This window comes from Maylandia zebra, linkage group LG7 (genome assembly GCF_041146795.1).
Source record: "Maylandia zebra isolate NMK-2024a linkage group LG7, Mzebra_GT3a, whole genome shotgun sequence".
NCBI lineage: Eukaryota > Metazoa > Chordata > Actinopteri > Cichliformes > Cichlidae > Maylandia > Maylandia zebra.
This window is the reverse complement of record NC_135173.1, coordinates 6,211,100-6,225,303: the sequence shown is the minus strand read 5'-3', so window position 1 is coordinate 6,225,303 and position 14,204 is coordinate 6,211,100.

The window sequence follows — 14,204 nt, the reverse complement described above, 5'->3', positions numbered from 1 at the left end:
GTGCTGTTTATCTAGGCTGGTGAGTTATTAAAAAACCTCTCAGTCAGAGTCGTTATAAAGGGGAAACTATCCATGGAGGTAAATATGCTATAAAGCAGGACTTTGTGGGGACAGACGCCTGTTTGGAGCCATCCTCAGTTGGTACCTAGAGGAACTACAGTTTTTGCCTCTTGCCTCTTTAACACTTTTCAGCTGTAAAAGTTGCGCCTTGGTTTCCACACTACATCTCTAGATGGATAGATTGCATAGACATAGACACTCCACAATTTTTGTTGTTTGCATTGCTGTGTGAGTTTTTATTTTTACTTTCATTTACAGAATTGGCTTCAATAGTGTGTCTGTTGCAGTAAAAGTATGGTTCCTTCACATAGCATTTTATGAATGATCTGTTTACAAAGTAGACATTATGTCCTCTTTAAATCAGATTCTGAAATATATACATTTAATAATTTTCTGATATATTTGGTGTCATTGAGAGCACTGGACAAAACTAAGACTGTGAGGAAAGTAGAAGATGAGGAACACACTTCTAGAGTCTATTGTCTTTCTGATAAAACACATTTTGGCCTCCTCGTTTTGCACCATTGCTTTTCAGACTCTGGGGCACAGAGCAAGTGCAAATTGGTGCAAACAACCAGGCGAAAATCATTAAGAGTAACTAAGGCAAATTAATATTGAAATGCTATAGTGTTGACCTTCTATGAATTTTGTAAATGATTTTAGTGTTTGATAAAATTGTGTGGTGGAGTCATGCCAGAAAATGTTTGCAAATCACTGGTTTACACAAATGATCTTTTTTATTGTTGTGGGAATGAATCGATTAAAAAAACAGTTTAAAACAGCTTTAAAGGTTATTTATGACCTTTGTCTGCATTGGTTGTTAGTATTTTATGTCACAACCTGCACCTAATACCTCTAACTTGTCTCTGCTTCATATAAAGTGCCTCTGGGAAATAGTAACAGGGAATTAATCAATCTTTTCACATTCATTGGGGGTTTTTGGGGCTCATATGAGATCCAACTGGAGCGAGAAGGTGATGCAGATCGTGGACCATCCCAGACTGACTGACAGCAGGCATCTGTCACAGGTGGCAGGTACAGACAGCTGTCTGGAAAACCTAGCTCATGAACAATGACTGGGTGGAGACGAGACAGGCCAGAGAATCCATCTCTCCTTTCGACGGTCTCCATCACTCTTTCATCCCAGATTCAGCTAAGACACCTTTAGGGCCCTCAGTCTCCCACCTTTATGCAATATTTTCCTGTCAAAGTTTCCTACCTGGAAGAGTAAATGAATGAAAGAGTAGAAAAGGTTTATACCCAGGTATGTAATAAGGAATGAAAGTTTCAAATTAGGAAGGCAATTAGGAGTCATAAAACTGGTGGCTGGTGGCTTGCAAGGTAACAGAAATGATGATTGTGATGGGCTGGTTTCCTCTGGCGGATAAAGGAATGTGCCCATGAATAAAATGACATTTCACCTAGATAACACCTACTGCCTTTCCTTCTGGGGGCTGTAACACATTTTAGTCTCTCTGCCACAGCTGTGATGAATCATTTTCACAACAAGCATGAATGCAGAATGCAAAGGAGATAGAAGCGTAATATTACATTTTTGCAGGCTCACTCCACAAAGCCTCTCCCTGAAGTTACATAAAAGCGAAAACAATACATACAGGGAGTGCAGAATTATTAGGCAAGTTGTATTTTTGAGGAATAATTTTATTATTGAACAACAACCATGTTCTCAATGAACCCAAAAAACTCATTAATATCAAAGCTGAATGTTTTTGGAAGTAGTTTTTAGTTTGTTTTTAGTTTCTGCTATTTTAGGGGGATATCTGTGTGTGCAGGTGACTATTACTGTGCATAATTATTAGGCAACTTAACAAAAAACAAATATATACCCATTTCAATTATTTATTTTTACCAGTGAAACCAATATAACATCTCCACATTCACAAATATACATTTCTGACATTCAAAAACAAAACAAAAACAAATCAGCGACCAATATAGCCACCTTTCTTTGCAAGGACACTCAAAAGCCTGCCATCCATGGATTCTGTCAGTGTTTTGATCTGTTCACCATCAACATTGCGTGCAGCAGCAACCACAGCCTCCCAGACACTGTTCAGAGAGGTGTACTGTTTTCCCTCCTTGTAAATCTCACATTTGATGATGGACCACAGGTTCTCAATGGGGTTCAGATCAGGTGAACAAGGTGGCCATGTCATTAGTTTTTCTTCTTTTATACCCTTTCTTGCCAGCCACGCTGTGGAGTACTTGGACGCGTGTGATGGAGCATTGTCCTGCATGAAAATCATGTTTTTCTTGAAGGATGCAGACTTCTTCCTGTACCACTGCTTGAAGAAGGTGTCTTCCAGAAACTGGCAGTAGGACTGGGAGTTGAGCTTGACTCCATCCTCAACCCGAAAAGGCCCCACAAGCTCATTTTTGATGATACCAGCCCAAACCAGTACTCCACCTCCACCTTGCTGGCGTCTGAGTCGGACTGGAGCTCTCTGCCCTTTACCAATCCAGCCACGGGCCCATCCATCTGGCCCATCAAGACTCACTCTCATCTCATCAGTCCATAAAACCTGAGAAAAATCAGTCTTTCTTGGCCCAGTCTTGACGTTTCAGCTTGTGTGTCTTGTTCAGTGGTGGTCGTCTTTCAGCCTTTCTTACCTTGGCCATGTCTCTGAGTATTGCACACCTTGTGCTTTTGGGCACTCCAGTGATGTTGCAGCTCTGAAATATGGCCAAACTGGTGGCAAGTGGCATCTTGGCAGCTGCACGCTTGACTTTTCTCAGTTCATGGGCAGTTATTTTGCGCCTTGGTTTTTCCACACGCTTCTTGCGACCCTGTTGACTATTTTGAATGAAACGCTTGATTGTTCGATGATCACGCTTCAGAAGCTTTGCAATTTTGAGACTGCTGCATCCCTCTGCAAGATATCTCACTATTCTTGACTTTTCTGAGCCTGTCAAGTCCTTCTTTTGACCCATTTTGCCAAAGGAAAGGACGTTGCCCAATAATTATGCACACCTGACATAGGGTGTTGATGTCATTAGACCACACCCCTTCCATTACAGAGATGCACATCACCTAATATGCTTAATTGGTAGTAGGCTTTCGAGCCTATACAGCTTGGAGTAAGACAACATGCATGAAGAGGATGATGTGGACAAAATACTCATTTGCCTAATAATTCTGCACTCCCTGTATACACGCTGTAATATGAAAACATAGAACAAGCATATCTACATATGCAAGACTTCTAGAAATTACAAAAACCTTTGCAGCAGCTACAAGTCTAGTCTAACCCATATTAAATGTTCACTAAAACCTGGCAACCAAACCTGATGCGTCCTTTCTCGTTCCTCTCATCATTCATGCTGTGTACACAGTCTGTCCCTCTCTGGTTGCCCAGACTCCTCCGGAGCTTGTTAATTGCGTTGGTGACACAGGTCTGTGTGTGAAGCAGCAGTAGTAATTGCTCCAGCCTGGCCTGAGGGGAAGGAAGGGTGCGGCCATCTGGCCTCCAGGTCTGCCTTGAGGCTAGGAGATTAGATACACGCCTCCATGTTTGATGAGATGGATGGTGTTAGCAGTTTTATCAGGGACAGTGTCTACCATAAAACCTGAACCGCTGTCCTCCTGTGGGTTTGTTGGACGATACAGAATGGAGTATGCTGGAAAGTGATGTGCTAACGCGTCAACAGATGGTTCGCAAAAACTGATCAATGATTTAAAGTCATCAGCACCCTTTAATATCCCAGCAGTAGAGGGGAAATAATGTTCAAATCTTATATTACTGGAAATTAATTACATTAGACTTTGTAGATCAAATCTGACCATTTTTTATCAAACAGAAGTTACTGTATGTATAAGACAATACAAGAATTTGAGTCCATTAGACCTCTACTGTGGTTTTGGGATTGTTATATTCCGATCATGAAATGCCACTTTGAATTCTCTAAGCTTTATTTAATGACAAAGTACAAGAGCTAATCATCTTTATATTGAAATATGCTTAACTGGAGATCATTTATCTGAATTTCAGGAGTGGAACTACACCTCACACACACCCTTTCTGGTTCTAAACTATATATGCCTCACTCCACTATGGACTGTTTATTCAAATTTTTGTACTCTTTCCAACCCTTTTGTTCAGTTTTCTCCTCTCTTATTAGTACATAGGAAACTGCCTGGCCTGGGAGCCACCTCCACTCCTCATTGAGTCCTTCCCTAAACTGCAGTCTCAGGTTTCGAGCTATTTTATTCCATTCTATTATAATTACATACAAAATGAAGCTTTTCTGCAATTAATTAATTCGTTCGACAGCACCTGTTTTGCTTTAACTGAGGAATGTTAGTTGCTTATCAAGTATGTATACGTTTTTGTGATTCACATAAAGCAAGGATGTCTATTTTTGGGCCTCTGAGCCGCAAATGCAGCCACAAATCACAATTCCGGGGTTCGTTGGGCACTTGCAGAGAATTGTGACTCACCACATTTGGCTGCATGCAACAAGGTGTGATCTGAAGAAGAGCAGCATCCCTGGAAGTGGTGCAGAAGACGTTCAAAAGGAGAACTTTGTTGAGAATCATTAAATCAGGTAAGCCTTTTCCCTTTTTTAATGGCCAGAGTAATAAAATGGATTCGGATTGTTCCTGTTTTACTGGGCTGGGCGCTTGTTGTCCATTTTCCAGCTGCTCCGGGTACAAAACAACCCAAAAAAAGGAAGGCATTTTCACCATGTGATACGTTTTCATTTAGTTAATGCAAGACTGGATCAGCCTGAACATTTTTCTGTTCTGCTGTGACTGGTTGTTTGAATGTCAGCCAACCGATGACTGTCAGGGAATTTAAAAAGGTCACGCAGCAGCTGGGTCACATGTGATCCTGGCTACAGAATTTCTAAATAGGAATGTAAATGTAACTATGTTATGATAACATAGTTACATTAAACAATATTTTCCAATGTAAGGGTTTAATTAAGAATGTACAATACTCCAGTAAACTGAACATGAACAAAATAACAAAAAAAACACTCTTTTTGCATGCTGGACCAAAGAAAGGCTTGAAAAGCTTTCATGTTGGCCTTTAGATTACGGTAGTGGCAATGTGTTACTCATTCAATTTATTTGTTTCTCTTCCCTCTAAAACACTGAGATCAAATGCCACCGCTTTGCATAATGTGTAGAGCCACATGCACGAGAGCGGCAGAATTAAATGCATCCTGTTGGCACAAATAGCTTCCTCGCCAGATTGTTAGCTAGTGTTGGTGGCCTCCATTTATCAAGTGTTCATAGAAAAGAGAAAAAAACCTCATGATTCTGCCTCAATCGTGTCCTAAATAACTAAAAAGGACTATTCAGAGGGAATAATGTCAAATCTGTCGGCTATTTATTCATGAATTAATCTAAAGAAAGCAGTATGATTTTTTTTTTCAAGAAAAGGGAGCTTGGTGCTGTAAAATATTTATAGATTCCTGAAATGTACTGAAATAGAAGCTGATGGCCTCATTTTGGTTTTGGGGTTGCTGTCAAGTTGGGCCACAATATTACCCATCTGCAACAAAATTTAAAAAAAAAAAAAAAAAACTCTTGATGCTTGAACAATTTGTACAATTTTAAATAATGAGAATCAATAGATGTGAAAGCCTTTCTGTCTGCCTGGACTTATATTACTCAGCAGCAAAACTGTTCTGTGCCATTAAAAACAGCAGCTGGGTCAGTGGATAAAGTAAAGCACAGAAGACAAATTTCATCATAGTGATTAATGAAGTATAACATGATGGGCTTTTGCTTGAGTTTGGCATACAGGTTGCATGAACTGGTGCCAAGAATAATCATTTTCTTTTTGGCAGTTTTAAAAGTGGTTTTAAACAATGTCATTAAAAAAAATGAATATTTGGAAGTGTCACGGGTAATGGGGGAAATACAGACTCAGTCGCGGAGCTCTGGATGCGAAGCAAACAGTGCGTTTATTTACAGTGCTCAAAACAGTCACAAAGCGAAGTACAAAAATCCAACGGTGATCATCTCCAAATTCCCAGTGGTGTGCAGGTGAGTCTCCCAAGTGATTATCTGAGTGTGTTTCTCCTCCGAGGGCTTAATCCAGCGGACTCCTTCTCTCCAACCTTCTGCTCCGTATCACTTCCTCCTATAAACAAGTGACGACAGCTACAGGTGAGAAGGGTAGCCGGCTAAGGCTATGTTAAAAGTAAGAAAACACTCTTTACTACCGAGCCTCCAGTACAATCCAGCGTCGACTGCCATCCAGACACATAGTTAAGTACCTCAGTCCACAACGAGGATGATCAGTGACAGCTGGATGGCAAATTAGGTGCAGGTGTGTCAGCCACTGGGTGGAGGAGGAGAGAGAGAGAAGCACACACATACACACACAGACAGGTCGCTCCGGGAAGGACCGTCCGACCATGACAGTACCCCCCCTCTAACGGGAGTCCCCGGGCGACCCACGAAACTTGTCAGGGTGCCGACGGCGGAACTCTCTCACCATAGCGTGGTCGAGAACCGCAGACCGCGGCACCCAGGAACGCTCTTCCGGACCGTACCCCGCCCAATCCACCAAAAACTGGAAGCCCCTACCGCGGCGCCTGGCATCCATTATGCGAGTAATGGAATACGCCGGAGCGCCAGCGATATCCAGGGCGGGTGGCGGGGGCCCGGGAGGCGGGCACAACGGGCTGGTCCAGACCGGCCTAATTTGAGAAACATGAAACACGTCGTGTACCTTCATGTTGCGCGGGAGGGCCAGTCGGACAGTCACTGGATTCAGGATGGCTTGCACAGAAAAGGGTCCAAGGAACCGGGGAGCCAGCTTCTTGGACTCAGTCCGCAGAGTGATGTTCTTAGAGGAAAGCCACACCTGCTGGCCCACCCGATAGGCCGGTGTAGGGACGCGGCGGCGGTCAGCCATTCTCTTGTTTTGAGCGCTCGTACGCAGCAGTGCCGCTCGAGTTGCCCGCCAGATCCGTCGACAGCACCTCATGTGATGTTGCACGGAAGGCACAGCCACCTCTCCCTCCGTGATGCAGAGGAGCGGGGGTTGATACCCCAGGGACGCCTCGAAGGGAGAGACACCCGTAGCGGCCGACGTGCTAGAGTTATGGGCGTATTCGGCCCACGCCAACTGCTCACTCCATGACGACTGGTTGGAGGAAACGACGTAGCGCAGCATGGCCTCCAGCTCCTGGTTCGCTCGCTCAGTCTGCCCATTAGTCTGCGGGTGGAACCCAGAGGACAGGCTGACCTGGACCCCCAGCTCGGTACAAAACATCTTCCATACCCGCGAGGTGAACTGGGGCCCACGGTCAGAAACAATGTCCAGAGGAATGCCGTGAAGGCGGAAAACATGTTGGGTCAAGAGCTGGGCAGTCTCTAGAGCGGTGGGAAGTTTGGTAAGGGCAACAAAATGGGCAGCCTTAGAAAAACGGTCAACGATGGTGAGTATAACAGTTTTACCAGAGGACGGAGGGAGGCCAGTGATGAAGTCCAGAGCGACGTGCGACCACGGCCGGCTGGGGACAGGCAGTGGTCTGAGGAGTCCCGATGGAGGGGAGTTGGACATCTTATTTCGGGCGCACACAGGACATGCGGCCACATACTCCCGGACGTCCTGAGAGAGAGAGGGCCACCAAAACAGCCTTTGTAAGAAGGTGACAGTTCGGTTCCTGCCCGGATGGCAGGTAAACCGTGCGGTGTGTGCCCAGTGGATGACCTTACCCCTGACCGCTGAGGGAACGTACAATCTACCTGCTGGACCGGTGCCGGGGTCGGGTTCTTGTCGCTGAGCATCTTGGACCACCCTTTCTATCTCCCAGGTGAGGGTCCCCACGATGCATGAGGCTGGCAGAATGGGTTTCTCCTTCTCCTCAGGGTCCGTGTCTGGCGCGAACTGGCGCGACAAGGCGTCTGGCTCCGTATTCCGGGCCTGTAGGTGATGGTTAGGTTAAACCGTGCAAAAAACAGTGCCCACCTGGCCTGTCGGGCATTCAGGCGCTTAGCCGCTTTGAGGTAGGCGAGGTTCTTGTGGTCCGTCCACACGATAACAGGATGTTCGCTCCCCTCCAACCAGTGCCGCCACTCCTCCAGCGCCAACTTGATGGCAAGAAGCTCCCGGTCGCCCACGTCATAATTCCTTTCAGCCTGAGTGAGCCGACGGGAGAAAAAGGCACAGGGGTGTAATTTACCTGCCTTGCGCTGAGAGAGAACCGCCCCAACTCCAGAATCAGAAGCGTCCACCTCCACCACAAACGGCAGGGCGAGGTCAGCCTGGGCCAGGATGGGGGCCGAGGCAAACAAGCTCTTGAGACGGTCGAATGCTTGCTGAGCCGCTGGAGACCACTGGTACGGCTGTTTGGGCGACGTGAGTTGGGTAAGAGGCAATGCCACCTTACCGAAGTCCCGGATGAAGCATCTGTAGAAGTTGCTGAATCCCAGAAAACTTTGCAACTTCTTCCGAGTGCCGGGCACAGGCCACTCCAACACAGCTTTGACCTTAGCCGGGTCTGCTCGCAACCGGCCCTGTTCAATGATGAAACCCAGAAAAGAGACAGTTGAGGCATGAAACTCACATTTCTCCGCTTTACAAAACAGCCGATTCTCCAGCAGGCGGTGCAACACCAGTCTCACATGCTTAACATGCTCAGCTCCGGACCTGGAGAAAATCAGAATGTCATCAAGGTAGACGAACACGAAGTGGTTTAAAAAATCTCGTAGGACGTCATTTACCAGGGCTTGGAAAATGGCAGGGGCGTTAGTGAGTCCGAACGGCATTACCAGGTACTCGAAGTGGCCCAGATGGGTGTTGAAGGCCGTCTTCCACTCGTCCCCCTCGCGGATGCGGACCAGGTGATAAGCATTGCGGAGATCAAGTTTGGTGAAATGGGTGGCTCCTTGAAGGAGTTCAAAAGCTGAGGTGAGCAGAGGTAGAGGATATTTGTTTTTGATAGTGATCTTGTTCAGTCCCCGATAGTCAATGCAGGGGCGTAGGGACGCATCTTTCTTTTTAACAAAAAAGAAGCCTGCACCCAAGGGAGAGGTGGAGGGACGGATGATGCCTGCTGCCAGGGAGTCTGTGATGTAGCGCTCCATAGACTCGCGCTCAGGTTTCGAGATACTGTAGAGTCGGCTAGTGGGCAAGGGGGCGCCTGAGAGCAAATCAATCCCGCAGTCGTACGGACGATGGGGGGGCAGCGATTGGGCCCCGTCTTTGCTAAAGACTCGACCTAGATCATGATATTCGGCTGGCACGGTTGACAAGTCGAGGCGAGAGGGCGGCCCCGCAAGATCGTCTGACATGCAACCCGGCACAGCAGAGCGTAAACACTGCTCATGGCAACGGGTGCTCCACCCTACGATACATCCCTTGGCCCAATCAATCTGTGGATTGTGTCGCTGGAGCCAGGGGAATCCCAAAACTAAGGGTGTGTCAGGTGCCTTGAAGAGAAACAGGAACATCTGTTCAGTGTGGTTGCCGGAGAGAGTGAGTGTGATTTCTTGAGTGCGGTGAGTGACAGCGGCTAAAGGCCTGCCATTAAGCGCTGACACCTGGAGTGTTTCCGGGAGAGGAACAACAGGCAAACCCATCTTGTGGGCCAAAGCCTCATCCAAAAAACTTTGTTCAGCTCCTGAGTCTATTAGTGCATCACAAGAATGGGTGCGGGAAAGAAACCATAATTTAGCAGGGCAGCTGAGGTGGAGGAATGTATTCACCGGCGCACCCGTCAGTATCCCCACCTTTACTGACGGGCTGAGTCTTTTAGCCGTGAGGGACAGGAGTCCGCGAAATGCCCCTTCTTCCCGCACACAAAACACTCACCCACCAGTTGTCTTCTGCTCCGGGTGAATTTAGTCCGTCCGAGCTGCATGGGTTGCTCCTCGTCAGCAGGTGAGTCCGTTCCCTCCTCTCTCCACTCGAGAGAGGGGAGTCCAGTCGAAACTCCTACGACCCCTACTGACCGTCGCCCATCTCCAGTCCGCCTGCCAAACTCCCGCATATGGTCGTCTAGACTGATACACATGTTAACCAGGGCACTTAACGATTTAGGAAGCTCTTTAGTGGCCAACTCACGTTTGACATTCTCGTTTAAGCTGTTTAGGAATGCTCCTCGGAGCGCCTTTTCCTCCCAACCCGTCTCCTCGGCCAGGATCCAAAAGTCCACGGAGAAGTCTGCCACGCTTCGCCGGCCCTGCTTTAAAGTAAACATGCGATGAGCAGCACTGTCAGGGTTAGAGCCTTTGTCAAACACACACCGAAATTTGCTCAAAAAAATCACTATATGAGATGGAGGATTGGGCGCTCAGGACTGCTTGAGCCCAGAGTAGCGCTCGTCCAGTCATGAGCTCCACCATGAGGGTGATCTTGGCGATATCAGAGGCATAAGCTCGAGTCTGCTGCCTAAAAATCAGAGAGCATTGAGCCAAAAACCCCCGGCTCTTGTCCAACTCTCCACTGAATTTCTCAGGTATAGGGAACGTGTGTTCTCGCTGAGGCGGAGGCGGAGATGGGGGAAGGGGACAGGCCGCCGCTATATTTAGAAGCTCCACTGGTGGTTGTGGTGGTGTACTGGGCTCTGGTGGTTGAATGGGTGCCCTAGGTGTAGCAAGCAACATACCTTTCAGTTCAGATACCACCTGTAGTAGCGCGGACTGCTCCTTGGCAACATGCTGCAGCATCTGTTCATGCCGCTCCAACCGTTCAGCTTGAAGCGCGAGCTCGCGCTGGACGGGGGTTGAGTCCGCTGAGTCCATAGCTGGCTGGATTGTTCTGTCACGGGTAATGGGGGAAATACAGACTCAGTCGCGGAGCTCTGGATGCGAAGCAAACAGTGCGTTTATTTACAGTGCTCAAAACAGTCAAAGCGAAGTACAAAAATCCAACGGTGATCATCTCCAAATTCCCAGTGGTGTGCAGGTGAGTCTCCCAAGTGATTATCTGAGTGTGTTTCTCCTCCGAGGGCTTAATCCAGCGGACTCCTTCTCTCCAACCTTCTGCTCCGTATCACTTCCTCCTATAAACAAGTGACGACAGCTACAGGTGAGAAGGGTAGCCGGCTAAGGCTATGTTAAAAGTAAGAAAACACTCTTTACTACCGAGCCTCCAGTACAATCCAGCGTCGACTGCCATCCAGACACATAGTTAAGTACCTCAGTCCACAACGAGGATGATCAGTGACAGCTGGATGGCAAATTAGGTGCAGGTGTGTCAGCCACTGGGTGGAGGAGGAGAGAGAGAGAAGCACACACATACACACACAGACAGGTCGCTCCGGGAAGGACCGTCCGACCATGACAGGAAGCTGTAGTGTAATAAATCTATTGTGTTTTTATCATGTAAGCCCAGCATGTGTCTCAGAAATGAAAAATGTAAAAGCAAAGTTTAAGCATATCACTCAGTATCCTAACCATTTTCAGGTAGGAACGAAGCAATCTGCTCTATTTCACAGTCTGCTGTTGGGTTTAAAGTCTGCTGTGCTCTGGAGTGGAATAGTACATTGAAATTTACATACTTTTCCATCCACCAAGCTCCTGCCCGGTATGCAACTCGTAATGGTCTTTCATTTCTTCAGAAAAACCTGCTTGGAGTCAGCCACCGTGTGTCAAGCTTTTCTACTGCTCCTGCTTTTTGGTATCCTGTGAGATCAGTTGGCCTCGAACATGCACTTCAGGGCGTTATATCACCAAACTTGACAAACAGGTCTCTACTGTGGTAAAAACTAGCTTTCATCAACTACGCCTAATCTCTAAGGCTAAACCCTACATACCACACAAAGATATGGAGAAACTCATTCATGCTTTCATTATGTCAAGACTGGACTATTGTAACTCACTCTACTTGGGTCTACAATCTTCTCTTCTGCAGCGTCTGCAGCTGGTCCAGAATGCCGCAGCACGTCTCTTGACCGGCACTAGAAAGTTTGACTCTATCACCCCTGTTCTGAAAAATTTACACTGGCTTCCTATCAAATATCGAATTGATTTTAAAATTCTATTGTTTACTTATAAAATTTTGAACAATATGGCACCTGACTACTTAGCTGATCTCCTCTGTCTGTACAGCCCTCAGAGAGCACTAAGATCATCGGGCCAACTGCTCTTGGTGCAACCTAGGTCTCGGCTGAAGACCAGAGGAGACCGTGCCTTTGCCGTTGCTGCACCCAGGCTATGGAATACTCTCCCTCTTCATATTCGCGCGTCAGATTCCATTCAGTCTTTTAAATCACGTTTAAAAACGTATTTGTTTGATCTGGCATTTTAGGCGAATTAGGGTAATTTACATCTGGCTCTGTATTTAGATTATGTAATTATCTTATTTTATATATTTGTAATTTATATTTTATTGTGATTTTATTTGTACTGCGATTTTAATGGAAAGCACTTTGGTGTACTTCGGTCTTAAAAATGTGCTATATAAATAAATTTTGATTGATAGCGTGCTGCCTGCTGTAACCCCTAATTTCCCTCGGGATGAATAAAGTATTCTGATTTCTGATTTCTGATGATCGCAGGAATTCTCGTGGTTATCTGTGCACAAATCAGCTCCTTTGACCTTTCATGCTAGTGTGAGGAATTTCCAGGCAAACATGGCTGTGATTTACACAGATAGAGCTTACGTTGTGAAATCAGAGTGTGCTCATTTTCGGCATTCATTCAAACAGGATTTACAAGAGACAGCTTAGCAGTTGTGCAAAAGAACAAACAGTACAGTGTCATACTTCTCTGATGTTTTATATCTAGATGTAAAACACATTTAATCACTGATCTAAAAGTATATTTTCCAACATGATGTACACTATAGTATTCACTCAGGATTAAATGTGTTTTGGGAGGGGCAGTGATTGAGATTAACTCACAGTTTAGACAAATGACAGAAAAAATTGCAGAAAGTATACACACAGGGAATGTGAGTATCTCTAAGAATTTGCACAGTCAACATAATTTTATCCGTTTGGTTCTTTACTGACATGTTGTATTTATGTCTGTCCTTGTACTTCCCACCCACGCAAAGTGTTTCTTCAGAAGACTCCCCATGGTGACTGCTTAATCGAGATGACAAGCAGCTTAAAAAACACATCCTAATTGGATGCGGCAATGATAAGACATTAACTAAACATGAACGCTTTATGTATTCTGAAGAAAAACCCCGTCTCCCTCTCAACAAGAGATATTTCCTCCTCTCAAGTAAAACTTGTATAGAATTAGACACACTTTTCTGTTGATCCATGTGTCACTCCACGGCACAGTTACACTTGTACTCCAAGGTAGCGACATTACAGAAAAATACTCAACTTTCCAGAGTATGTGCAGCGTCGGGAACGCCGCACGAAAATCCAGTCTTTGCTCACACTCTTTTATGAAAAGTAGTGCTATCATCCAAACTGCTGCTAAGAGACTACAGCTGATACACTACAATGGCATATAGTATTTCATGGTGGTTAGATAGTAAATATAAGCACGAGCCAGAAGAGGGGAAATCAGAAGAAAAAGAAGATACCTGGAGACCTCTGGGATCTTTAATGGATTTCTATACCGAAGCAGCAAATTGGCAGAACAGATACTTCCATTTGAGATTTCAAGGGGTGATATTCTTCTGCAGGAAAAGATGGTACAACAATACAGGTAGACAGAAACCTCTCTACCCATATTGCAGAGGTGCATTTTGAAATGCATAGAAAGTAGAGAAACTAAAACAGCAAAGAAGGCGTGTGGCACATTCTACACCTATGCGAAGCAGATAGAAGACGTCTTGTGATGTGCATGGAGAGCACAAAGCAAAACTACAAATGCTGTGGGATGTTTTTATACCTTTCCAGCAAATAAGGAACACAATGACGTGTTTCGGTGGGTAGCCGAGGAGCGCCTATTTAATCATCCTTTAGCATTACTGATGCCTCTTTTATCTGCAGTAGGGGAAATGGGACACGGGCCTCATCAGAAAGAGCAGACAATGCGGAGACGGAGCAGAATGAAAAGTAACGTTATCCTCCAAACTGACTGCACTCAACTGACACATCAGGGTTACTGAAACAACGGCAAGAAAGAAAAGATTTGTTTTCAAAGCTAAGAAGATGCAGTTGTTCAATTCAAATCGTGCATCATACAGGCTTGTAGCACAGAGGGATTAAATGTGTTTTTCAGTCATGTCCACAGGAGCCTGAAATCC